The sequence below is a fragment of the Nicotiana tomentosiformis genome, chromosome 12 (genome assembly GCF_000390325.3).
Source record: "Nicotiana tomentosiformis chromosome 12, ASM39032v3, whole genome shotgun sequence".
NCBI lineage: Eukaryota > Viridiplantae > Streptophyta > Magnoliopsida > Solanales > Solanaceae > Nicotiana > Nicotiana tomentosiformis.
This window is the reverse complement of record NC_090823.1, coordinates 77587300-77613070: the sequence shown is the minus strand read 5'-3', so window position 1 is coordinate 77613070 and position 25771 is coordinate 77587300. Positions and strand designations below refer to the sequence as shown.

Genomic DNA, 25771 nt, shown 5'->3' with positions numbered 1-25771 from the left:
CAAACAATATCTAATTTCTTTTCGGTTATGTGTATAATCGGGTTATTTTCCTATTTTATGAATGCTTTCTCACTTTATTTTTAATTTTACTTTGTTATCTCGCTTGTTTTCGAACTTAACTTCATTAAAATATTTTTTTTGTGATCAAGCATGAGAGAAGAACTCTTTAGAAGATAGGAACGAAGGACCGGGCTATATGGAGACTCAAATTTCCCTTAGACAATTATATAACACTTAACCGTGAAGATTTTCCCACTTTAACCTTCTTTTGAAACTATGTTCCCGAGGAAAGTGCTCAAGGATTGGGCGATAACTCTGGTTGGCCTTGAAGGATTCTTTTTGTTTTCAATATTTTATCGAGACCGAGTCTCAGACTGAATCTGGGTACATAGCATCCCATGGGATTGTTATGATCGTGTATTACCCATCCGATTCATGAACAAGAACACTTCATCGTAAGGGTCATTCCGCTTTGACCCTCTTTTGGAACTATGTTCGTATTTGAGCAACTAGGTAATATACTAGAGATTAGGTGAAAAACATTTGGCTATTTTTGAAGGATTTTTTTCTTTCTTTTTAATCCTTTTACCGGAATCGAATTTTAAACCGGATCTGAGTTTGTGGCTTCCGGTTGTGTGTTATGATTGAAAATTAATCGCCGGACTCATAAAAGGAGGCCCTTTTTAAATTGTACTTATGAGGAAGATGTCTCGATTTTATTTCTACGCACAAGATCTTTTAGATATTTACGACTTTAGTTCGAAGACTATGTGGTGTGTTTGTTGCAGATTTTACGATCTGAGTTCGAAGATTGTATCGCGTATTTTTAGCAGAATGTATTATGATGAAGTGCAGAGACTGTGCCTGTGTGTTTGGTTTTGACGGAAACTGTATGTATAAGTCCAGAGATATGGTGCAGTAAAGAAAAATGAGAGAAGATATTCGTCACTTGCTCCATTTTCTTTGAGGGGAAAACAACCGTAGTTATACAGGGAGCTTTACGAGTTTCCTCTTCTTAGGCTGTGAACTTTTACATGGCATGAAAAAAAGAAAGAGAAACTCCCAATTGTGGATCTCATTTGGAAAGTCTCTATCCGGTAGAACAGTACCTATCTGATGGAGTGGTCCTTGTACGATGGATCAGTCCCTGTTCGGTGGAACAATTCGGGGATCTCCTTCACCCCTAGTGCTTAAGTACGAAAGATGACTACTTAGGCACTGGACTCATTTTGCATATCCTTCATTTCGAAGTCCTGGTACATTCTCATGGTAATACATTTTTGTCACGACCCAATTACCACCATAGGTCATGATAACGCCCAACATTGCCGTTAAGCAAGTCAACAATTAATTAATACGCTGATTGATAGTCCATAAAATATTTTATAACAAGTGATGAAATAAATAAGTGAAATTATCTGTTTTATTGAAAAGTACTGATATTATATTAAATTTTTGAACGTGTTCGAAATATAAATTTAAATATCATAACAGAAATACAACCAAAAACAAGAATCTAAATCCACAAAATCTGGTGTCACAAGTGTATGAGCCTCTACTAGAATATATAATACTACTACAATAACTGTTTGGAATAGAAAATAGACAGAATACAGTAAATGAATAGGACATGACTCCATGTACTGTGGATTGTAATATGGAATACAACTCACTATAAAGTCTCCCCAGTAGTTGTGCTTACGCGCCTATATGACCACTGAATGTACATGTCTCGGTACCTATACAATTAATGCAGAAGTATAGTATGAGCCGAGGTCATACGACCTGATCCACAGATGCATCAAATAATACTGCCGAGGCGAAAGACCCGATCCCATAATAGTATTGCTGAGACGTTCAACCCGATTCCATAATAGTACTGCTGAGGCGTTCAGCCCAATTCCATAAGAATAGTGAAACTTTTGATGAGTCACTGGCCCAACTCACGAATATATGTGTGAGTTATGAAATTTAAGAAACTTTCGGACAAATATGTATAACGTGGGAGAAATCCGTAAGAGAAAGTATAATTTTCACGGCTAATCAAGTAGTGCGTCAAGTATCTAAAATAGCAAAGTTCTATACTCTACGCAAGTCTAGTCTCGGGCTAAAATATAAATTAAAGCATTTAAACAGGCAAGAATAACTCAAGTGGTACAATTAAAATATGGTGTGAGTCTAAGTCTATCCGATCATAATCAACAATCTAGTATACGCGCGGACACTCATCACCTTATATGTGTGTATCTCCCATAACACTTAGTACGTAACAAATATATCACCTATGGGGGTTTATTCCTTCTTACAAGGTTTGACAGAATACTTACCTCGCTCCAAATTCGATAACCAGCTACAAAGCCTCTCTAACACCTCAAGTCAAGGTCAAACGATCTGAAACTAGGCAAAGAACATGCAAGAAAAACAAATATACTCAAAGACACATAATTTAACAATTATAAATAATTTTTAACTCCACACAAAAAGTCAACAAAGTCAACCCCGGGCATACGCGCTCCGATTTTGAAAATTCTCGAAGATAATTATTACACATAGCACCACAAACTCAAATATATAACTCATTCCAAAATTCATGCCTAGTTTCTTGGTCAAAATTCAAAAATACCATTTTTAGGTTTTCTTCCTAAATCCTACAATTTGTACCAATTTTCATGCTTAAATCCATACATAATCCATGTATTTAGCTGATATGAGTAAAAATTACTTACCTTGTGATAGATGATGAAAATGCCCCTTCAAAATCGCCCCAAATCACCTCAACAAGAGAGAAATTGAATAAAATGAACTTAACCCCCGAGCTCAATGTTATAAAGCTTGTGCCAAGCCCTTCATCGCGTTCACGGGCCACTGGTCACGTTCGCGAAGGCCTTCCTTACCAACGCTTCGCATTCACGGCCTACCTATCGCGTTTGTGATGACCAAATTCCCCCTGTCATAAGCCCATCCTTCGCATTCGCGGTTTCCCTGCCCCATTCATGAAGGGCAATCTGCCTAGCTCCTATTCCTCACATTTGCATCTACCATGTCGTGTTCGCGTAGGATAAAATCCCCCTGGACCCAGTTCCTTCCCCGTGTTTGCGACTCCTCTTTCGTTTTCGCATAGCACAAAATCCAGCAGCCGAAATCCTTCATCATGAACATTTGATCCCCACTGCGTTTGCGAAGAACAACACCAAAACCAGCAACCAGCAGTAGCAAAACACATTGTCATGGTCTGAAACCAATCTGAAACACACCCAAGGGCCCCAAGACCCCGTCCAATTATACAAACCAGTCCCAATACCTTATCCAAATTTATCCAAGGTCTCGATACACTACGAATAACATCAAAACCAAGAATCAACGATAAACATCCTTCTCTTGACTTTCAAACCTTCAAACTTTGCCAAACACATCCGAATCACACTTAGACATTTTGGATCATGACCAAACTTCTCACACAAGTTCCAATCAGCTAAATGAACCTATCCAAGGTCCCAGAATACCATCCAAAGTCCGATAACACAAAAATCTACTCCAAGTCAAACTTAGCAAATTCAAAAACCTTCAAAATATAAACTTCCGACAATAAGCGCTGAATCGCTCCCGGACCATCCGATACTCAACCAAAGAATATTCCCAAAACCTAAATCACCTTACGATCCTATAGAAACCTTCAAATCTCGATTCCAAGGCCGTTTACTCAAAAGTCAAACCTTGACCAACTCTTCCAACTTAAAAATTTCGAATTAAGAATTATTCTTCCAAACCAATACCAAACTTCTCTAAAATCAAAATCAACTACACATACAAGTCATAATACATTTAGTGAAGCTACTCAAGGTCTCAAACTTCTGAACGACATGCTAGAGATCAAAACTAATGGTCGAATCGTTACAATATTATATTTGCGCCTAATTAAAGTCGTATCGAGAAAATCCATTCGGGATAAAAACCTTCGCTAAGGAAAAGAGAATAACAAGTATTTTAGATTTTTTTTATTGGTCTTGTTACCATGCATGCGACCTTGCTGGAAGTCCCGGTCTGATGGGTGCATTGTTCCTATGACTACAAGTTAGTAAATATATAAAGAACTTAGAAGGCTAAGCGCACCTATGCTTTGGCAATAATATCGCTTCAGGTGGCGAACGTTACATTTGCTTTGTAATTCTTCACGGGTATTATTTTCAATTCGTTTTGCGCCATTGCCGGCTATCCTAATGACTCGATAGGGTCCTTTCCTATTTTGACTCAATTTTCTTGCGTTAATTTCCTTTGTTCTTGTTGTTACTTTTTGGAGGACGCAGTCACCTACTTTGAAGTGTCCCAAGTTAGCTCTTCATTGAAGTATCTTTCAAATTATTATTTTTGCACCATAGTTCGGATGAGAGTAATGTCACGTCGTCCCTCAAGTAAGTTTAACCAGACAACCATGGCTTTGGAATTGGATTCCTCGGTGGACTAGGTGAACCTTAAGTTAGATTCCCCAATTTCAACCGATATCAGAGCCTCTACACAGCAGACAAAAGAGAAGGATGTCTCTCTGATGCTGACTTTTGAGGTGGTTCGGTGAGCCCATAATACTCCAAGTAGTTCCTTAGTCGATTTTCCCTTAGCTTGTTCCAACTTTCTACTTGATGATTTGTATCAAAGTTTTTTTTGTTGACTATGCTTGATCATTTGTACTAGGATGATAGGGAGTTGACGTGATATTTTGATTTTCAATCCTTTAAAAAACTGGGTTATCTTGGAGCCAATGAACTGCGGCCCATTATCATTGGCCATTTCCTTTTGAGACCCCGAATCTACAAATAATATAGTCCAAATGATGTTGATCACCTCAAGCTCTCGGATCTGCTTATAGGCTCCTACTTCAACCTAATTCGAGAAATAGTAAGCCAAAACTAATAGAAATTGTACTTGACCTGGTGCTGGAGGCAATGAGACTATTGTGTTCATTCCATATTTCATAAAGGTCCATGATGAGATGACCAAGTGAAGGGGTTCTACTGGTGGATGAAACATCTGAGCGTGCCGCTGGCACTTGTCGCACTTTTGCACAAATGACTTGGTGTGTTATTCCATTTTGGACCAGTAGTACCGGGTCCTCATTAATGTTTGTACTAGTGACTTGTACCTAGAGTGGTTTCCATAACTACCTTTGTGTATTTCTCCCATCAAATAATCAGTTTCTCCCGAGCCTAGGCACTTGGCCTGTCGGCCATAAAAAACCTTCGGTACAACTGATCCCCGATCATGCAGTAACAGGCTGCTTTGGTTCTGATGGCCCGTGAAGATTTACTATCATCGGGAATTATACCATGCCGCAAATAACCCTTAATATCATTGCATCAGTCCCAAGTTAGACTTATGGAATATACCTCGTTTGGGTTTGATTCCACTGCTGAATGGAGGAGAAAAACGATCGAGTCCAGCCCCAATTTTGGGATGTCAGATAATGACCCAGGGTTAAATAGGGCATCCGCCTCTACGTTCTCTTCTCACTAGATCTACATCATCTTCCATTCATTGAACTAGGATAGCATATGACCTTGCTTAAGTATTTTCACACTCGTTCCTCTTTGGCAGCGTAAACGCCAAGGACCTGGTTAACTACCAATTGCGAGTCGCTTCTTAACTCCACATTCTTCGAGTCAAGTCCCAGTGCCAATTCGAGACCTGCAATAACGGCCCCGTACTCGGCCTCATTGTTAGTTAAAGGAACACATTTTATAGCTTGCCTGATTGTTTCTATGGATGGTATAGTTAGGAATATTCCAAGACCGGCTCCTTTCATATTAGAGGCACCGTTCGTATACAGGATCCATACCCCATGCACAGTCATAGAGGCAAGTATTGCCTCCTTATCCACATCGGGCATCATGCCAGGATTGAAGTCAGCTTTAGAGTCTATTAAGACCTGCAACTTAATGGCAGTCTAGGGTTGATATGTTATGTTGTACTCACTCATTTCGACTTGACTATTTGACCAATTATCCCGAGAGCTCTGGCTTATGCATGACGCTCCGTAGCGGGAAAGCAAAGACTCACAAATCAGATGACATTAAAAATAAGGCCTAAGTTTACCGGCAACTATCACAAATTCCAAGGCAAATTTTTCCAAATACGAATACCTAGTTTCGACATTCAGCAAGGTTTTGCTGACATAGTAAACGAGAGATCGCATACCTTTCTCTTTTCGGACCAAGATTGTACTTACTGTTACTTCGGATACAACTAAGTATACAAGTAACTGTTCTCCGACCCTTGGCTTTGCCATCAAGGGTGAGTTTGACAAGCATCTCTTGAGGTCCCTTAGTCCCACTGACACTCTAGCGTCCATTCAAAATCCTTCTTTTTGTTTAACAATTTGATGAATCTGTGACACCACTAAGATAACCTCGAAATGAATCTCCCTTATGCGGCTATCCTCTCAGTAAGCCTTTGCACGACCTTGGCGTTTGTGAATATGTTCTATATATCTTTAATGTCTTTTATTTTGTCTGGATTTACTTCAATCACTCGATTGGACACGAGGAAACCGCGAAAGTTTTTGAATCCAACCTCGAAAGTGAACTTTATCGGGTTCAACTTCATGTTGTACTTCCGGAGGATGTTGAAGGTTTCATGCAAATGCTCCAAATGGTTCTTCGTTTCTAGAGACTTAACAAGCATATCATCAATATAAACTTCCATAATCTTTCCTACTTATTGTTCAAATATTTTATTTAAAATCCTTTAGCAAGGAGCCTCGACATTGAGCCCGAAAGGCATGATATTATATCAATAAGTGACATACTTCGTGATGAATGAAGTTTTTTCTTGATTCTCGGGGTGCAACCTGAATTGGATGTACCTGGAGTAGGCATCTAAAAAGTTGATCAACTCGTGCCTGACATTCACGTTGATTGTTTGATCGATGTGGTACAAGGGGATGAGTCCTTCGGACATACTTTATTCAACTCTTTAAAATCAACGCACGTCTTAAACTTGTTGAGCTTTTTAGGAACTATGACTACGTTAGATAACCAATCTAGTTATCTTACTTCCCGGATTGACCCTATATAAAGTAATCTAGATACCTCCTCCTTGACAAACTGATTGCAATCGAAGGAAAGCTGTCACTTTTTCTACTTCACATAAGGGTGATCTGGGTCAAAGCTGAGCTTGTGGGTAACCAAATCTGACATAATATTTGTTATGTCTAAGTGGGATCAAGTAAAGCAATATATGTTAGCTTTCAAGAAATCTATGAATTTGAGTCTGAGTACAGGATTGAGATCCGAACCCAAAAATAACTTTCTTTCCAGTTCGCCGGCTAAGAGGATGACTTCCTCCAGCTCTTTTGCCATTTATTTTGTGACATCGGTATCCTCCGGAGCTTTGAAAGTTATTGGGACATTAGGCTATTTTGATTCCTCTTCTTCGAGATCTCTCTCCCCAGCTAATACATCTCTGACCCGAGGTCGGTCAGAAGTACTCGTTGTAGTAATTGCTATAATCTGCCCCCACTCTGCTTTGTCTTGTTGCTATGACAAGAGCATGCATTTCTTGAGTCGCTAATGGCTCTCCTCGAATTTCCCTTATCCCCATGGAGTAGGAAACTTCACGACTTGGTGAAAAGTTGATGGGACCGCTTGCATGAGGTGGAGCCAAGGCCTTCCCAGGATGATATTGTAAGACATATCACCGGTCATGACATCGAGCATCGTATCTTGGATGATTACTCTGGCATAAATAGGCAATTTAATCTCCTCCCCGGATCATCTTGCTAGCCATGTTGAACCTGGCTAGCAGCTTTATGGTTGGAATTATCTTATCAACCAGCTGCATCTCCTCTATGAGCCGAAGTTGAATGATGTTGGTCGAACTACCTGGATCAATTAACACACACATTTTAGAATTTAAGACACGAAAGGATATCACCAGTGCATTATTATACAGATATGAAAGTGCATTGCAGTCGATGTTGCTGAAGGTGATTGAATCATGCACCGATAACTCTCAGTCTCTCTTCCTAGAGGAGACGAAGACTTTGGTCTTTTTGGAGGCCGATTAGGTGACCCCGCTGACCGCTTCTCCAACAAAAATTAGGTGGATTGTTTATTTCGGCGATGGCGACATCCTTGGTTCCGCGCCATCCCAGTTCTTATTCAGGTGTTATGCATGGCTCAGTCACTGAGGAATTCCTTTAAATGCACAGCCCTAAAAAGTTGTGCCACTTCGGCTCATAATTACTTGCAGTCCCCAATCAAGTACCCATAAGTGTTGTGGAAATCACATCATAGGTTCTAATATTTTTTGTCAGGGTTGGAACGCATCTCCCTTGGGAACCTGGCTTTCGTGACATCTCTCAAGGTCGTGACAAGTTTCGCGGTCCCGATGCTGAAATTATATTTGGATAGCCTGATAAGTGGGAATATTGACTACTTATTAGCACTTTTTTACTTTTGTTTTAGTCCGAAAGTATTAATTTACGTTCTCGAAACTAATGAAATTGTACAAATTGCAGGATTGTTGGAAGTTTGGCCTACCATGATGAAATGCGACATAAAAAGGAGTGTTCCAAAGCACGGGGCATTAAAGGGTGCAGAGGCAAAGAAATGCGGTCCGCAGAAGAATTTTTGTGGTCGTAGAAGAAATTGCGGACCGCATAATTCCATCTGCGGCCGCAAACCAAGCAACAGAACCCAACAGGATTTTGACCAATGTGCGGACTGCACATGTATTGTGCGGCCGCAGAACATGGCTTTCATTGACAAAAAATCAAAGTTCAGAGAATATGCAAAAAGACCAAGTCCTGACTCCTTGCTGAAGTACGGACCGCATAAGAATTGTGCAGCCGCAAAAGTTGCTTCGCAGCCGCAATCCAAAAATTGCGGCTGCAAAACCCACTCTCCTGCTAGCTGAAGAAATCTGCGGACCGCACATGAAATTGTGCGGCCGCAGAACCTCCTGAGGGGCATTTTTGTCAGCGAATTCTGGCCCACTATAAATAGACAAGTTTCACAATTTTAGGTCAAGTTTTGAAGTAGAAAGCTGCTGCAGCCGTTACCTTTTTCCATCTTAGGAAGTTTTTGATTATTTTAGTGTTTAACATTATATTTCATCAATTTAATCTTTGATTATGGATTTTATTTGCATTTCTTCTTTATTTTCTTCAATACCCACTATGAGTAGCTAGATTTTTACTAGGGTTATAACCCAACCCTAGTATGTAAACCTTATGGGTATTTGATTTAATGCTTGTTTATGATTGGGTGTTGATTATTTAACCTAGTTCATGCTTCAATTTTAGAATTAATGGTTGCAAACATTGATTCATGCCTTTTTGACTTAGTCTCTAGTTGAAAAAGAGGGACCTAGTCTAGGATAACTTGGCTAACAAGGAATTGGGTTAATTGAGAGTTCGATTAGCCTAATTAAAGGGTTCAAACTAGAGATAGTAAGAACCCGACTTGAGCTTTATATCAACTATTTGTTTTTATACCCATTTGGGCTTGAGAAAGCCAAATTGGGCAAAATCACTCTTTGACTAAGAGGTATTGAGTGAATAACGTAGAGTTGAGAGCTATAATACACCTCAATCAACAAAATATGTATTAACGTATTTAACTCATTAGGTAAACACCTAGGTCATGGTCACATCCCTAGGATTTTAAACTATTTGGAAAAACACCAAAAATAATCATTCATTTCTAGTTTCTTTTACTTAGCTTAAAATTGTTAGAGTAATAGTAGAAGTAGAAATCAAGACATTTTGTGAAAGTGCAAATTTAGTTAATCCACTCGCTTTCTTCAAGTATATACTCCTAACACCTCTTATAACTTCCTATGGATTTGATCCCGACTCATAGTTGGGTAATTTATATTGCATACGACTGTATCATATCTCTTATCGATGTGTGTTGTGGACGTCATCATAGCCTCGGGGGCCCTAGATCCCTTGGTGGTGGTTTGGAGGGCCCTGCCACATCTCTTTTAACCGTTCCCCGATTACTTCTGACCAGCTCTGGTCTTGCGATTGGTCCCTGTTATCGAAGGGCTGAGTAAGGTTCGAACCGGCCCCACATATTCCTCTGCCCAAATTTTGATATACCTTTTAGCCTTTTCTGGAAGAGACTCCTTACTTCGTTCGGCACCGTGGCTCTAAGGCCATCTTCAATCTACATCTTGGATGTATACATGTGATTCACTTCATTTAAAGTTTTAGCAGGGAACTCCTTCAGGCTTTCTTTTAGCTTCCACGAACCGTCATACCTATTCGGTTTCATATCATCAGTAAATGCGGCTGCAGCCTAGTCCTCCGATATTGTAGGCAACATCATTATTTCTCGTTGGGATCTCTCCATAAAGCTTGAAGCAATTCCCCATCGCGTTGCTTTATTTTGAAGATGCATTTCATTTGGGTCTCAACCTTTTGAGCCCCAATATGAGCCTCTACAAAAACATCCGGAAGCATAGCAGAAGAGTCGATATAATGTTTAGGTAAAAATTTATATCAAGTTAAAGCTCCTTTTGTGATAGTATGGCCAAATTTCTTAAGCATGACGGATTCGATCTCGTCTAGCTGCAGATCATTTCCGTTGATGCCGGTTGTATAGGTTGTCATGTGCTCCTGCGGATCCGTGGTCTTATTATATCTTAGTACGTCTAGTATTTAGAACCTTTTTGGGACAAAAGATGAAGCCACACTTGGATTAAATGGCAGTTTCACGTGCTTTTTGGTGTCTACACCCCTGACAATCGTGGGGCCTCGAGTATCTAATCTATCCGGGCATGTATCTCCTGTACGAAACTGAGGAGCTTAGATCTATACATTTCTTTGACGTTTGCGTGGTTTTGGACCCGCTCATTTCGACCCTCGAACCACGAGGAACCTTTGCTTCTACCGCATTGGTTACAACATTCATTGGGGCCTCGGTAGTTAGGGCGCGGACGTTCTAGGACGAGTCTAGATCTTCTCCTGCGATACATCCTCGTTATCCTAGAATGATGTCGCTGACCTCTTCATGGGGCGTACTGTTCTCTCTGGTACCCGGTGTCATCTCACTTTTATCATTAGGAGACCCAACTTCAGTCGGAAATCAGGTCTGATCTGCTTCATGTGAAGAGGACCGGTTGTCCTCCTACTCACGTTCTTCGAGGTGCGATGAATCCTGCATGTCCTTGGACACCTCTAGGCTTGGCAGGTTCACCAAAGACCTCAGTATGATTTGTTGATCATTTACGTGTGGGTTTTCACGTGGAGTCCTAGATCTGGACAAAATTTCTCGGTGGATAAGCTTTTGGTGGTTTAATAAAAGGCTTAAAGCATAAGGATCAAGAAGATATCACGGCTCCCTATCCCCACAAACGGAGTTAAACTGTGTTGCGACCAAACACACTCACGCAAGTATACGCGGTCGTCAAGTAATAAAGTGACTAAAAGTCGGATGTCGAACCCACGAGGACTTATGATTAACTATTAACTAAATTAGACTATCCCAATTATCTAAACAAGAATTAAATCTAAAAATATTTTATTCTAAACTAATTAAATAAGAAAAATATAAATAATAAACTTTGAACAGAGAAAGAGCAGATTTTAATGATATCAATGTAATGAAAACGATCTAGGGTTATGGGCTATCTAACAATCCTATTGTATTCTTCAATTGAATTGACCGACTAATTTATCTAGCTTATTGGTTGACAGGGTTAATGCTCATAAGAATCTGTCGAGTTCTTACTCGCCTATTCAAGCTAACCTAACGCCTATATGTCTATGGAGTTAGAATCAACAAGAACGCATTTATAATTCCTGTAAATCAACCAAGCAAGGCAATTAGGTATATGTCTATCCTAACTACGAATCCGTTCCCCGATGCCCGAGTTCAAGAACTTGCCCTACTCAATCCTATATGCAATATAGAATTCCCACTTTCGAGTTCAATTCTAGATTCGTAGATAATATTCAATTGGTGATCAAGCAATTAAATAATTAAGTGCAAGATTGAATAAATAAACTAATATGATAAATCAAGAAGTCAAAATCAATATCCGAATAACAATAGTCATGAAAGAACCACAACCCTAGAACGTGAAGTTTAGCTCCACATAGACATGGTAGCCAAACAACAAATCATATAAAGAAACATAAAAATTACTAAGTTTGGTGGGAGAAAGATGAAACTCGATGAATTCCGGCCTCCACAGCTTTGTCGTGGCTTTTTCCCCCTTCCCAATATGTTAGCTAACCTAAAAGAGGCGTTTTTAGCTTATATATTGCGTACAAAAGTCGTGGGCCAAAGCTCTCCTATTCCTAGTCCAAATCGGCTTCAGGGATTGATGCTAAGGTGGATGCGACGCATCCACCTCATCCTCCATTTCAATTTTGCCTGCGAAGGTGGATGCGGCGCATCCACCTTGTCCTCTATTTCTCAGCTTTGCATGCGAGGGTGGATGCGACGCGTCCACCCCTAGTTCCTCTATCTCAGCTTTGCCCAGGTGCGGATGCTATGGCGGATGCTATGGGCTGACTTCACTGCTAAGGGTGCGCGAACTGATCTTTTTCTAGATTGGATGCGACGCATCCAATCTCTCTTCCTCTACCTAGAGCACCTTTTCTTCATATTTTTGCACTCCACACACCCTAATTCACCACACACAACTCAATTAGTTATAAAACCAATAATTAAACCATGTTGGGCATTTTAAAGATCAAATAGCATCAAAAAGCGGTTAAAATATGGGTAAAGTAACATCAACACATATCGAAATATGCCAAACATCACTACCCCACACTTAAACCTTTGTTCGTCCTCGAACAAACTATCATATAGTAGACGAAACAAAATTAAGCTCTTATCATTCAAAGCACACTGCACCTCTGACCGTGGTTATTTGCAACAATTAGGCTCTAGGCTATGCATCACATACCCTTCCCTTTACTTAAGCCATTCTTTAAAAATATTCGAACAAAGACAACATGCTCACAACAATCCTAACCTCAAAAACCGACTCAATGTCACTATGCACTCATGGCTTGAACAACCAACATCATAGAGAAGTCTAATAACGTTACCTATCCCTCGTGAAACCATGTGCCCTCACAACAAAAGCAGAGAGAGTAGAATCAATCCACACATTCGAATCTCATGCTCACAAAGAAAATCGCTCACTCTCACAAAAGAAGTCACATGCATGTAGTTGGTACCATAGGCTTGCCCTTAATGTAAATCTCTACTAATGTAAGCTCGCTCGATCTAAAATCAATTAGGACTTTTTCATGGTTGTAATGTGGGCTAAGGGACGGGTAGGATATATTTAAGGAATAGTGACTCACCCTCCTAAGCACTTTAACACATCATCAAATAACTTAAGCGCGAATTCTTCAACACCCTTTCAATTTCACCAATAATATCACTCCAAACAATATTTCCTCTTTCTTTAAGCACTACTTTAATTCATACCCATTAGCAAGAACAAGACAACAATTTATTCCTCTATATTTTTCTTTCTTTTTTTTTTTTTCGCTAGTGGCGTATTATTTTACAAAATAAGTGCACCCTTCTTTCTTTCATTGGTTCCACTCAAAAGTCACCCCACACTTAGTCCCTTCTTACTTCTTTTAGCGCTCATCTAACACTTAAAGTGCTTTAAGAGGTAAAAGGATCAAAACAATGTCAATTAAGAATAAAAAGGGTGTAGGCTTGTAATGTGGGTACCAAATAAAAGGTCTACAGGCTCAAAAGGGTTAACTAGGGATAGATTTTATTTGTGATAAGCAATAAGCTCAAAAAGATCAAAGAAAGCCTAAAATCATTTTTCAAACCGAGCATCACCTAAAATTTCGCTTCAACTCACATACCGGGCAAGTTCTAGACACAAGTACAATACATGGACTACACAAAAAATCTCACCACACATGGCACATGACTCACTAAGGACGATCACATTCCGACTCTCAAGCAATACAAGTATTCACGGAGCAACGAGATATTAAGCATTAAGCGCAAAGTGAACACAAGTCAAGAAAATGAGAAATAGGCGCCACAAAACATGCTATCCGTTTTAACAAGGCATCATCAATAATTTCAGAGTGAGAAGGGAAGATATTACATATGTAAAAGCTTAAATATGCCAGTATCAACCAAGTCAAGGTCACCTAGGTTCATCATTCTTCCTCCTTTTATTCCCTACATTCCTACTCTACTCTAAAAAGAAAACAAAATTACCCGGTTCAAACTACATCCCATGGAAAAGAACCGAGGCACAAAGAAAAACCACAGGGGATTATTACTATCTACAAAGATACTATATATATATATATATATTTTTTCATAATGATAAACTGATAGATAAACTGATAGTTACTCCATATAGATGAATTTACTGCTATTTTATGCCATTAATCCAGTGAATATATTAGTACATTCATCCATACATCAAACATAAATCACCCCCACCCCACACTTAGGACTGTGCGTTGTCCCCAACGCACACAAACAAGGTAAAGTAGGGTGAGAAGAACTCCCTCAAGTCAAGGTGGAGGGCTCATCCGCAGTCTGTGGAGGAGCATCTGCATCCATAGCATTCCTATCATCAACAACTGGTGCGGATTCTGTATCAGGTGTTACAGCGACCTCAATAGGCCTGTTGAGTGGAGCCTCGGTGACTATGGGAGGAACAGGAGTGGATGGTCCGGCAGTGGATGATGCAATCAGCTGGGAGATGTCTGTACCTGCACATTGAACCAGAGCTCTGAGGAGTAATGATATCTCCTTCATCATCGTGGCCTGCTCGGTCTGAACTCGGCTTAGATCCGCACGAGTCTGTCTCAACTCATCCCTGGTGGCACTCAACTCGACACGAGTCGCTATCAGCTCAGCCCTGTTCTCTTGCATATCTGCTTGCATATGCTCAAATAATTGTTGGATGGTGAGCTTAGAAGACCTTCCCTTGTTCGGCTCTAGAACATGAGTGACATCATATGGTCCTGGAGCTTTAGCCTCAATGTCGTCATTCTCCTTGTCCCATAGTACTCCCCTCTCTGTTAAAAAAGCCGTTAGGGTATTAGCAAAGAACAGCCTCCACTTGTAATTCATCCTGGTTCGCTGCATTTGATCATGCATGATGGCTCCGAAGTTGAGTGGTATCCCCTCTAATAAAGCATATAATACGAGTGCGCGGTAACGAGGGACATCAGTTTTATGTTGGCATGGCAGCAGGCGGTTACAAATGAAATTTAGAGCCACACGTGCTAACGCACTCATGAATTCCTTTGCTATAGAGTGGTACTCCATACTCCCATGCTTCCATTCTGCATCCTTCCTGGTAGGGCATAGGACAGACTTAATGTGTGCATAATCTGGTGTTTTGCATATGGCGTCAAACCTGTCTGTAAGTGTGTGTGGCACCCTTAAGAAGTTATTCAGAGCTTCAGCTGACACATTAATATCTACCCCTCTTACTCGCACAATGTTTCCCCTTGCGTGACGCCAATTGGCGTAGAGCTCTCTAACAATGGTGAGGTTGGCTTTGCCATGACCTTTCAGAATGGGTCCCCATTTTTGCACCTCTCGAATTGACTTGAGAAACTCTGAGTACTTTGTCTTAAGTGGTCCGATGTTTATCGGCTTTTCCGGAATATACTTCTTTGAAACCAGTATCTTCTTATAGGCTCGGAATGCCTTCTCATTAACAAAGTATTTCTCCCAATCAACTCGGTCTATGGGTTCACCCTCGTCTTCATCACTCATGTTGACCTGTAGGTGGTCATTGTCCGAATCGGAATCGGATTCAGATTCTGTAGTAATCTTCTCCTTCCCTTTATCAGTTGGAGCACTCATTCTCGAAGCTTTTCTTTGGTATGTCACAGGCTCTCGTATCTCTATTCCTTTGCTTGGTGTAATACCCTTCTTCACTGTCCTCCTGACCAATGTTTCCTCCTCCTCTTGCTCTGAATCATCACTTAACTGCCTAGGCAGCAGTTCCATTTCCTTCTCCGTCTGCTTCCTTTTTTTCTGTGGATTTGGACCGCCCGCTGCCCTTTCCGGTAGGCTTTTTGGGCGGTTGCTTGTTACCATCTTTGTCTTGTTGCTTGGATGGTTTACTCGCTGCTGTCATTTTACGAATCTAAGTACCTGCAATGCAAAGAATTCAACAATTAGCAGATGAAACAGCGAAGTTCAGCTTGAAAGCAATTGCAACAGCTTGCAGACTTCAATTTATTCGTAAAGTCATGCCATTCACTCTTCATGGAATTGTAGCTCATGACTTTCAGCAAGTATGTGATAACTCTCTTCAAAAATTCAATTTCACATAGCCCCTCACTCGACCCCACACTTATTCTCAAGCATACACCAATGTTGCTCGGTTACTCAGACTTCACCGACGCCTAAATTTTCCTCAGGGACAATTCGTCGAACATGTGGTATGCAACAAGTGTGCCTAGTTCATTCTATCAGTTGAGCAATGCAACTACCCTCCCAAAGTTGGACGAGATGAAGGGAATTATAGTTTATCATCTCGCAACCATTACAACTACCAAGAACGACAGCCCTAAAAATCTTGAAATTGCAAAACCTACTTGTTGCTACCATTGAAGGAGGGAGGAGAGACGAATTAGGAGAGAAGCCAACGGAAGAACGAAGAGGATGATGCGTACCTGTCGCGTTTGAGCTTATTGCGTTTGTATGCGTTACAATTTCGATGAGAGAATTCTGTTCTGCGTTCGTAGGCGTCGCCAAAAAGAGACGAGTGGATGCGTCGCAAGAAACGTTTTTTTCGAATAGGTTATCTTAAGATGTGTTAAAATATATATTACTTACCTGTGCGTGCGAGCTTTGACGCGACGCATCCCCTTGTCTTCCTTCAAAAATATTCGGACGCGATACGGGCGCGATAGGCAGACTTCACTGCCTTGAGCAATTGGCCCGTCAAAAATTTTTTTTTTTTTTTTTTTTTTGCTGAGGGGGACGCGACGCATCCGCCTCGTTTTTTTTTTTTGAATAAGATCTATGTCTTACGAAAAGAAAGAAAAAAAAAATTTAAAAATAAAATAAAAATAAACTAACTAACTTGGGTGGCCTCCCAAGAAGCGCCTGATTTAACGTCGCGGCACGACGCAACATGTTCTTCATGCCTCCACTAAATCCATTGTGGTCTTGTGACGTGCAATGTCACCACCCCAATAGTGTTTTACTCTTTGGCCATTTACCAAGAATGTCGTATTGGACCCCTTATCACACAATTCTATCGCACCATGAGGTTTCACACTAACCACTTCAAACGGACCCGACCATCGAGATTTAAGCTTTCCTGGAAAAAGCTTTAGCCTTGAATTAAACAGTAGAATTTCTTGACCTGGTTCAAACTCACGATGTTGGATATGCTTATCATGCCATCTTTTGGTCTTCTCTTTATACAATTTGGCATTTTCATACGCATGCAATCGAAACTCATCAAGCTCGTTGAGTTGTAGCAATCTCTTCTCACCGGCCAAGTCCATCTCCATATTTAGCTTTTTAATCGCCCAATATGCTTTGTGTTCAAGCTCGACGGGCAGATGGCAGGCCTTCCCATAAACCAACCTGTACGGAGAAGTGCCTATTGGGGTCTTGTACGCAGTGCGATATGCCCATAATGCGTCATCCAGCTTCCCGGCCCAGTCCTTTCTATTCATACTTACTGTCTTTTCCAAAATCTGCTTGACCTCTCTGTTGGAAACTTCTACTTGACCACTCGTTTGGGGATGATAGGCAGTGGAAACTTTGTGCTTGACTCCGTATTTTGCAAGAATATTATTCAGCAGTTTGTTACAAAAGTGAGTTCCCCCGTCGCTTATCAACACTCTTGGGGTCCCAAAACGTGTGAAGATGTGCTTCTTTACAAAGCCTACCACAACCTTTGCGTCGTTAGTAGGAAGAGCTATGGCCTCTACCCACTTAGAAACATAGTCGACCGCCACCAAGATGTATCTGTGTCCGTTAGAATATGGGAATGGTCCCATAAAATCAATCCCCCAAACATCAAAAAGTTCTACCGCCAGTATATTTTGCAAGGGCATCTCGTGCTTCCTCGTGATAGTTCCAGTTCTTTGGCATCTATCACAATTTTTAACGAAGGCATGTGCATCCTTAAACAATTTTGGCCAATAAAAACCTGATTGTAGCACTTTTTGGGCGGTTCTATCCCCGCCGTGATGACCTCCATATGGTGACGCATGGCAGTCATGTAGTATAGCCTTCATCTCTTCCTCAGGAACACACCTTCTCACCAACTGATCTGCACACTGCCTATATAGGAATGGCTCATCCCACACGTAGAACCTTACATCATGTAGGAATCTTCTTCTATTGTCAGCTGTCCATTCTAGTGGCGTTACCCCACTTGCGATAAAATTCACATAATCTGCATACCATGGGGCTTCACCTGAGGTGATTGCTAATATTTGCTCATCCGGAAATGTTTCTTTAATTGACCCTCCTTCAGCTACATGGTTCCGGCTCTCTAATCTGGACAAATGATCGGCCACTTGATTTTCTGTCCCTTTTCGATCTCGGATCTCTAAGTCAAATTCTTGCAAGAGGAGGACCCAACGAATCAGCCTCGGCTTGGCGTCTTTCTTTTCAAATAGGTATCTGATAGCTGAATGATCTGTGTAGACGATGACTTTGGTTCCCACTAGATAGGATCTGAACTTGTCAAACGCCCACACCACTGCAAGCAACTCCTTTTCAGTCACTGTATAATTCATCTGAGCTGGATTCATAGTTTTGCTTGCATAATAAATGGAGTGAAAGATTTTATCCCTCCTTTGCCCCAACACCGCTCCAATTGCTATGTCACTTGCATCGCACATCAACTCAAATGGTTGTGCCCAATCGGGGCCAATGATAATTGGTGCAGTCACCAATCTTCCCTTCAGCTCCTCAAATGCTTTCAGACATGCATTATCAAACTTGAAGGTAACGTCTTTCTCTAGAAGCCTGCACAAAGGGGAAGAAATTTTCGAAAAATCTTTAATGAAACGACGATAAAAACCTGCATGACCCAAGAAACTGCGAATGCCTTTGATGGATGTCGGCGGGGGCAATTTTTCGATCGTCTCCACCTTTGCTTTATCCACCTGTAGACCATCTTTTGAAACCTTGTGCCCCAAAACTATACCTTCACGTACCATGAAATGGCACTTTTCCCAGTTTAGCACCAAGTTCGTCTCTTCACACCTAGCTAGCACTTTATCAAGGTTCATCAAACAACTATCAAAAGAACATCCAAACACAGAAAAATCGTCCATGAATACTTCTACATATCTTTCAACCATGTCAGTGAAAATAGCCATCATACACCTTTGAAAAGTCGCAGGTGCATTACAAAGACCGAAGGGCATTCTCTTGAACGCATACGTGCCATAAGGACATGTAAATGTAGTTTTCTCTTGGTCTTCTGGGGCTATAGCAATCTGATTATACCCCAAATAACCGTCCAGGAAACAGTAGTATTCCTGGCCAGCTAATCTATCAAGCATTTGGTCAATAAAAGGAAGGGGAAAGTGGTCTTTCCGGGTGGCATTGTTCAGTTTTCTGTAATCTATGCAAATTCTCCATCCAGTTACAGTTCTTGTAGGAATTAAGTCATTATTTTCATTAACTACTACGGTTATCCCCCCTTTCTTCGGCACACATTGAACGGGGCTTACCCATTTACTATCAGAGATTGGAAATACAATACCTGCATCAAGCCACTTAATCACTTCTTTCCTTACCACTTCTTTCATGATTGGATTTAGTCGGCGTTGGTGTTCTACACTTGGCTTGTGTCCGTCCTCCATGAGGATTTTGTGCATGCAGAAAGCTGGACTAATGCCTTTAATGTCAGACATTGTCCACCCAATTGCTCGCTTGTGCTCACGTAGCACCCTTAATAGCTTTTCTTCCTGTAATTTAGACAAGTGAGCAGAAATAATAACAGGTAAAGTGTCAGAACTTCCCAAATAAGCATATTGAAGGTGAGGGGGTAGGGGTTTAAGTTCCAAATTTGGAGCTTTTTCAATTGACGGCTTTGGTGGGGGGCCACTTGGCCTATTCAGGGGCTCAAACGGGATTATTCCTTGCATGTAACCACATGATGTATCTAGGATTCCCTTCATCTCCTCAACCTCATCATCCATCTCCAAGCTATCAAACATCATGATTGCTTTTTCTAAACAGTCGCCTAGATATACACTCGTGTCAAGAAGTTTCTCATCCACCTCCACCACAGATATCATAGAGAGCTCCTCATAGTGGCGGGGGAGTTGGATTGCTTTGTAGACATTGAAGACTGCCTCCTCGTTGTCCACTCTCATAATCATTTTCCCTTCTCTCACTTTAATTATTGCATCGCCAGTAGCCAAGAGAGGTCGTCCCAATATGATTGGAACTTGTTCATCAGCCTCGAAGTCTAGAATAATGAAGTCAGCTGGGAAGATGAATTTTCCAATTTGCAGCAGCACATCTTCAATCACTCCTTCGGGGTAGGCTATGGACCTATCAGCTAATTGCAACATCACGGTGGTTGGTCTCGGAGCTCCCAGACCTAATTGCTTAAACAAGGATAACGGCATCAGATTTATGCTTGCACCCAAATCACACAGAGCACGTCCCACGTTAATATTACCGATTTGTACTGGAATGGTGAAGCTGCCAGGGTCCTTAAGCTTTTGGGGAAGCTTGTTTTGGACCCTTGATGTGCACTCCTCAGTAAGTGCAACCGTCTCGAACTCAGTCAATTTCCTCTTATGAGCCACTATGTCTTTTATGTACTTAGCGTACTTTGGAATTTCACGAAGTACATCCACTAATGGAATATTTAATTGAACCTGACTCAACATGGAGAGAAATTTGTTGAACATGCGATCGTCATTCCTTTTCTGCAATCTTTGGGGGAAAGGTGGTGGTGGCCTTGTAACCTCCATTCGCTCTGAACTTGCATCATCTTCCTTTGACTCTTGTGTTGCCTTAGGTGTCAACTCCCCCCCAGGTATAGGTTTTTCTTTTATCTTCCTTGGCACTTCCTCTAGTTCCCTCCCGTTTCTAAGTGTAACTGCATTAATTTGAGGGTTCTTCTCTGTATCACTGGGAAGTGAGCCTGTAGGTCTAGTATTTTGGTTTGCTGCTAACTGCCCCATTTGCCTCTCAAGATTTCTGAAATCGGTCCTGAGCTGTTGATTGTCTAGTAACAACTTTTTCAGCAAGTCATTCGTACTTTCTTCCATTTGTTGGGGTGGCTTCTGAGGTTGAGTAAAATTCCCTTGAGGCCTATACTGATTCTGTTGACTTCCGCCCCATGAGAAGTTAGGATGATTCCTCCAGTTTGGGTTGTAAGTGTTCCCATATTGCGCATGTTGATTCATAGGACCTCTGTTTTGTTGCCCCACATAGTATATAGATTCAGGATTCATGGGGCACATGTCAATCATATGACTGTCTCCTCATAGTTCGCAACAAATAGACATCTGTTGTACATGTTGCATTTGTTGTGTTGTCATTCTATTCATCTGATTTGCCAATTTTGCTATATCGGCTCTCATGGCGGAAAAGTCATCAAGCTCAATCAAACCGGCGGCCTTCTGTTTAATTCCCCTTCGTGAATCCCCCTCTCCTTGCCAATTATGGTCATTAGCAGTGAAATTATTTAGCAAGAGTTGTATTTCACTATACGGTCTTGCCATGCAACTACCCCCACAAGCTGAGTCAAGATTCATCTTTGATGCTTCATCTAACCCATCAACAAAAGTGTGACCCAATACCTCATCAGTTTGACAATGATGCGGGCAGTCTCTGAGTAGCTTCTTGTATCTTTCCCAAGCTTGACGAAGTGTCTCGCCATCCCGTTGTTGGAACCCAAGAATTTGGCTCCTCAACGACTTTGTCTTCTTAGTTGGGAAAAACTTGATCAGGAATTTCCTTGCTAGATCATCCCAAGTGTGGATAGAGTTCGCGGGCTCCTTTTGCAACCATTCTTTAGCTTCCCCCAACAGTGAAAAAGGGAATAGTGTCAGCCTGACATAGTCCTTGGAGACGTTCGGATAATTGTAAGTGTCCGTGATTTCCAAGAAGTTCTGAATATGCCTCTGCGGGTCCTCATGAGATAGACCCACATATTGTCCTGTGGACTGAATCAGCTGTACCATGTACTGTTTGAGTTCAAAATGTCCAGTGATATCAGGCTTCACAATAGCCTGAGTCATATTCGCAAGATTGGGCCTTGTGGCTTCAATTACCGGACGCTCTTCATTGCCTGCCATATCTATTGGCTGTGGTTGGACTGCGATGTCCAAATCTCTTTCTATTCTCGTTCTAGCTTCGTGTTCCCTTCTCACTCTATGTAGTGTTCGTTCGATTTCTGGATCAAGAGGAATGAGGTTGTTTGCACTTCTACTCCTCTGCATTCGAGAGAAAACCCTGCGTTTGACACAAACCAGGCAAACTGAAAATTAAAACTTGAAAACAAATATCTAATAAAAGCTTAACTTAGTCACGTAGCTAATTTCTAAGTCCCCGGCAACGGCGCCAAAAACTTGTTGCGACCAAACACACTCACGCAAGTATACGCGGTCGTCAAGTAATAAAGTGACTAAAAGTCGGATGTCGAACCCACGAGGACTTATGATTAACTATTAACTAAATTAGACTATCCCAATTATCTAAACAAGAATTAAATCTAAAAATATTTTATTCTAAACTAATTAAATAAGAAAAATATAAATAATAAACTTTGAACAGAGAAAGAGCAGATTTTAATGATATCAATGTAATGAAAACGATCTAGGGTTATGGGCTATCTAACAATCCTATTGTATTCTTCAATTGAATTGACCGACTAATTTATCTAGCTTATTGGTTGACAGGGTTAATGCTCATAAGAATCTGTCGAGTTCTTACTCGCCTATTCAAGCTAACCTAACGCCTATATGTCTATGGAGTTAGAATCAACAAGAACGCATTTATAATTCCTGTAAATCAACCAAGCAAGGCAATTAGGTATATGTCTATCCTAACTACGAATCCGTTCCCCGATGCCCGAGTTCAAGAACTTGCCCTACTCAATCCTGTATGCAATATAGGATTCTCACTTTCGAGTTCAATTCTAGATTCGTAGATAATATTCAATTGGTGATCAAGCAATTAAATAATTAAGTGCAAGATTGAATAAATAAACTAATATGATAAATCAAGAAGTCAAAATCAATATCCGAATAACAATAGTCATGAAAGAACCACAACCCTAGAACGTGAAGTTTAGCTCCACATAGACATGGTAGCCAAACAACAAATCATATAAAGAAACATAAAAATTATTAAGTTTGGTGGGAGAAAGATGAAATTCGATGAATTCCGGCCTCCACAGCTTTGTCGTGGCTTTTTCCCCCTTCCCAATATGTTAGCTAACCTAAAAGAGGCGTTTTTAGCTTATATATTGCGTACAAAAGTCGTGGGCCAAAGCTCTCCTATTCCTAGTCCAAATCGGCTTCAGGGATTGATGCTAAGGTGGATGCGACGCATCCACCTTGTCCTCCATTTCAATTTTGCCTGCGAAGGTGGATGCGACGCATCCACCTTGTCCTCTATTTCTCAGCTTTGCATGCGAGGGTGGATGCGACGCGTCCACCCCTAGTTCCTCCATCTCAGCTTTGCCCAGGTGCGGATGCTATGGCGGATGCTATGGGCTGACTTCACTGCTAAGGGTGCGCGAACTGATCTTTTTCTAGATTGGATGCGACTCTCTTCCTCTACCTAGAGCACTTTTTCTTCATATTTTTGCACTCCACACACCCTAATTCACCACACACAACTCAATTAGTTATAAAACCAATAATTAAACCATGTTGGGCATTTTAAAGATCAAATAGCATAAAAAAGCGGTTAAAATATGGGTAAAGTAACATCAACACATATCGAAATATGCCAAACATCAAACTGTTTATCGGGAAAAATAGATATCCAATGCAACAGTTATTTTGATAATAGGAGGGGTAAAAAACAAGTGAATCATGATCGATCCAAACCCTTTATATATATATATATATATATGAGAATAAAGACGAGGATTACAATAACGAATAAAGAGGCAAGATCTAAAGAAAGTTCAATAGTAAGCTTTGTATTTCTTGCAAGTGTTATAAAAATAGAGAATGAGAGAGATGTGTTACAAATTCCCCCCTGGATCCTCTCTCAGAAGGATGATAATGTTCATCTCTTTAGCTTCTCTGAGAAGCTATGAGAATGAGAGAGAGAGATGTGTTGCAAATTCTTCCCTGGATCCTCTCTCAGATGGATGATTATGTTCATTTCTTTAGCTTCTCTGATAAGCTAATTATACAAGACAAGATAGGACCTTTTCGTGACAAGATTACTAAATATTGCAAAAAATAATTTTTGAACAGGCATTTCAGTTCTGGCTCGGAACTCGATGTTGGCTGACGGGTTGGTGAGCATGTGGTCCAGTTGAAAATGGGGTCATGACCAGGGAAAAGATCCATTGGGAACGGTGTTATTGCTCTATCGGTCAGGAGTGACTTTGATTATTTCGAGATGGCACCGCTGCCTTGAGATACTAGTACTAGTGATAATAACTTTGAAGCCCCTAACCGGTGTCACCAACCGCGATACAGCTGAGTGTCAATTCTGACTGGGCCAAAGCTTCCACGTTCACATCCTCGTTAGTCCACCTAGCAGGCCCGAATTTTCACCCCATACAATGTTCCTGATTATCTAGTTTGGAAGGTAAGATGAGTATTAAAATAAGGTAATCATTGTCTTTACATGATCATTCACATGTATTCTCGTTAAGTTGACCTCATCTCAATTGCAACATCATTAATTTGTCACTTTTTACATGGCGATTATGAATTATATATCCGAACTTGTTTCTTTTCTTTCCATTTCATCATTCAAATCCACCTCGGCTTGGTTCATTATGGAGCCACACTTTTAACTTTTCACATTTCAATTTTTATATCCTTTAAGATTCAGAAAATATGGTGGACGAACTGGGATATTTCCATGAACAAAAGTAAAACCTATTATATGTATAATATTTTATACAACACGCTCTTCAACTTGCCAAGTTGCATTATATTTTTAATAAATCATATTAAAAAGTAATATTTTATCCTCTAGCTTTGGACTCTACAATTGACAGAGAAGAATTGCAGGTTTTTGGGGACCTTATTAGCTTCTTTCGGCAAAAGGTTTTCGGTATTATATCGCATTTGTGGACTGCAAACATCATTGCTGACACACTTGATCAGGGTACTGATAAACATGGAACATTGTTGACAAGAAGTTCATTTATGTTACAAAGTGTATTTTAGAAGATAAAATTTATTGGGTTCGGTCTATGATCATATCTAATACTTTAGCTCCTTGGACTTTCAATAATAGCATATTGACTTGAAGAAATAATTAAACAGGTCAATATTGTATTTGGCCAGACTAGATAAAATCCTTTTGAATGAAATTTTTTATTGTTATTCTAGAATTTTTTAAGGCAAAAATAAGGTCATTATTTCGTGCATTCGAATGTATTTACGCAGAAAACTCTTTGTTGGAATCCGTACCTAGAAAGTTTTGTAGCTGCTTTACGTGCTAGCTGAAGTGCTAGTCCTTGTTAAGTAGATTGCAAATTCTATTGAATGGAGCTGCCCATTTTAGATAAAACAGATCGAGACAAAAAGAATTGTCAGGAATACTGCAGAACTTATTGCCCTTCTTAAAGTTGGTGTAATACAGCAGTTTCTGTT

At 40.5% G+C, this 25771-nt stretch overlaps 1 long non-coding RNA gene across 1 annotated transcript; it reads left to right on the top strand.

The window, feature by feature from the left end:
* The first annotated feature begins 9794 nt into the window (after positions 1-9794).
* Positions 9795-25479, top strand: LOC117276567 (uncharacterized). The gene is made up of 3 exons (XR_011412925.1): positions 9795-10485; positions 24413-24752; positions 25184-25479. It is a non-coding gene; the product is annotated as an uncharacterized lncRNA (long non-coding RNA).
* Positions 25480-25771: the final 292 nt, after the last annotated feature.